The following is a 2,968-nucleotide window of genomic DNA, read 5'->3' on the forward strand; positions in this document are numbered from 1 at the left end:
CAAAAAGACAAAAAAAATAAAAATAAATAGCTGGGCATGGTGGCGCACGCCTGTAATCCCAGCACTCGGGAGGCTGAGGCAGGAGGATCATTGTGAGTTCGAGACCAGCCTGGGCTACAAAGTGAGCTCAAGGCCAGTCTGAACTGCATAGTGAAACCCTGTCTTAAAAAAAGATAAAAAAAAAAATAAAAATAAAAAATCCTTCTTTATTTAGTGCAGGTTTTTTGGTGTTTTTTTAATTTTTTCTTTAATTCTCTTTTCTTGTTTGTTTGGTTTTTGGAGACAGGGTTTCACTATTTCAGACAAGATCAGGCGTGTTCAGGGTGGTATGGCTATAGCCTTGCTATGTAGTCCAAGCTGGCCTCAAACTCAGAGATCTTCCTGCTTTAGTTTTTAGATTCCTAGGATTACAAGCATGCACCATCAAGTCCAGCTACAACAGTATATTATTTCAGAACAAATAATAGTCTTTATCTCAGGAATGGAAACATGATCCTAATGAGAAAATTACCGGATGTGGCAGCATATGCCTGTAATCTGAGCACTCCAGAGGCTGAGGCAGGAGGATCACTGAGCTTGAGGCCAGCTTGAACTACATAGCAAGTTCCTGTCCAAAAAAGAAAAAAAAAGGAAGGAAGGCTGGGCATGGTGGTGCACGCCTGTAATCCCAGCACTCGGGAGGCTGAGGCAGGAGGATTGTTGCGAGTTCGAGACCAGCCTGGGCTACAAAGTGAGTTCAAAACCAGCCTGAACTGCATAGCAAGACCCTGTCTCAAAAAGACAAAAAAAATGAAGAAAGAGAAAATATTATTGAATATAATTTATCCAGAGCACTTGCCTAAAGTGCTATCCCCTAATTTGACTCCCAGTAATTGCCAAAAAAATTTTTTGCCACATAATGGATAAAATCATATGATTATCTTAAAGCAGAAGAATATTTGATAATAGTATGTTTATGATGTTATTTTTAAAAGCTATGTTATTTTTAAAAAGGCAGGTGTGGTGGTACACGACTGTAATCCCAGCACTCAGGAAGTGAGGCAAGAGGGTTGCCATGAGTTCGAGGCCAGCCTGGGCTATACAGTGAGTTCCAGGACACCCTGAACTACATGGCAAGACCCTGTATCAAAAGAAAATAAGGAGAGAGAACTATATACCTAGAGCATGGGGTGCACTCCTTACCATGGCATGCAGAAGGCTGAGGCAGGTCAGATTTTTTGTGGGGGCAGGTACCAGGAATCGAACTCAGGGCCTTGCGCTTACCAGGCAGGCACTGCACTGCTCAGCTATATCCCCGGCCCTGTCAGTTTTTATTTATAACAGTGACATGGAAAAAACACTGCTACATGCCCAGCAGGAGTCTGGATGGTATAGCTCCAGGAGTTTTCACTGTGACAGCCCACCTGGCTCCAGACACAAGATACTAATAGAGCTTCTGAAACAGATGCACATAGCATTGGAGAAAGAAACAGCTCTCAGCCCGGGGAGGATTATATTGAGAGAAGTTGAAAGTATCTTGAGGAAAAACTCAGATTGGAATTGGCCAAGTTGAAAAAAACCAAAAACAAACAAACAAAAAAAAAGAAATATGAATTTGAGGGCTGGGGATTTAGCTCAGGGGCACAGCGCCTGCCTGGCAAGCACAAAGTCGTGAGTTCGATTCCCGGTACCAGAAAAAAACAAACAAACAAAAAAGGAATTGGCCAAGTTGGCCAGAAAAATATACACCCGCAAGGAGTTCCTTTTTAAACAACCCAAGCTCACGGCTGCTCATGGCTACTCTCAGCTGGAGAAACGAGTGGTAGGGGAAAGGGGGGCATAATTCTCAGCAGAATTTCTAAAGGTTTTTCTTCCACCTCCGCCGCTGTCTCATCAGCTAGCCATTGGATTGTGGGTCTACACTGGAAGGCATGTGACACCCTCCACCAGCACGCTTTGATGAGGAATTGGGTACAACTTTGCTCACATGGTGGGGATTTGAATCCCAGCTTGTGACAGCTAACTTGAGGAGCAGCCACGGTCCTTCAGTGGCTGCACCCCTTGTTTATTTGTTCTGTACATGCTGCATTCCTGACTAGTGAAGTGAAAGCATAGACACTAAAATCATGATCTATAATTATACCTACGGGATCAATTAATAAGCATGGCAGACAAATATCTGCTGTAAGAATTTGGTAGTAAATTTTCTTTGGATACTAGATATAAATAGTATAAATAATTTTAATATACTAGTCATGATGTATGTAGTATTTAAAAATGTATAACCTTAATTCAGTTAAAATACTTTATATTTCAAAGAATGAAGAACATTGGGAAAAAAAGAACAATTTTTTTTTAAGAACATTGATATTAAAATCACTACATTAAGGGATTTGCCCAAAAGAAATGTTGTGGTCTTATAATTTTACTATTGTAGAATATGTCTAATTTCATGGGTACAGATTGTCTATAAAGACCATTTAACTATATAAGTAATAGATAGAAGCCAGGCGTGGTGGCACACGCCTGTAATCCCAGCCCTCAGGAGGCTGAGGCAGGAAGATCACTAGGAATTCAAATTCGAACCCAGACTGGGCTACAAATTATTTTTTTTTCTATTCCAGGAATAGAATTCGAACTAGGAATTCGAACCCAGACTGGGCTACAAAGTGAGCTCAAGGCCAGCCTAAACTGCATAGCGAGACCCTGTCTCAAAAAAGACAAAAAGAAAGAAATTCTACTGTGAGTTGGTGCACAAAGCAGTTGTTGCTTTCGAGTGTGAGGACTCCAGGTAGTCACCTTGGGTGGTCGGTTTTCTGATGAAGGCACCCGTGCAGTATCTATTACCCTTCATTCCTCTGCATGGCTGGATTGAATCTTACTGTTTGTGCTCAACTTTTGTATGCTTTTAAAAAAATTAGCTTTCTTGTAAGCAAATCTGTGCCTATTTTAGAAGACTGGAAATAGAAAAAAAATTAATTATTGCCAA

Source organism: Chinchilla lanigera, unplaced genomic scaffold (genome assembly GCF_000276665.1).
Source record: "Chinchilla lanigera isolate Chin_1 unplaced genomic scaffold, ChiLan1.0 scaffold00142, whole genome shotgun sequence".
NCBI lineage: Eukaryota > Metazoa > Chordata > Mammalia > Rodentia > Chinchillidae > Chinchilla > Chinchilla lanigera.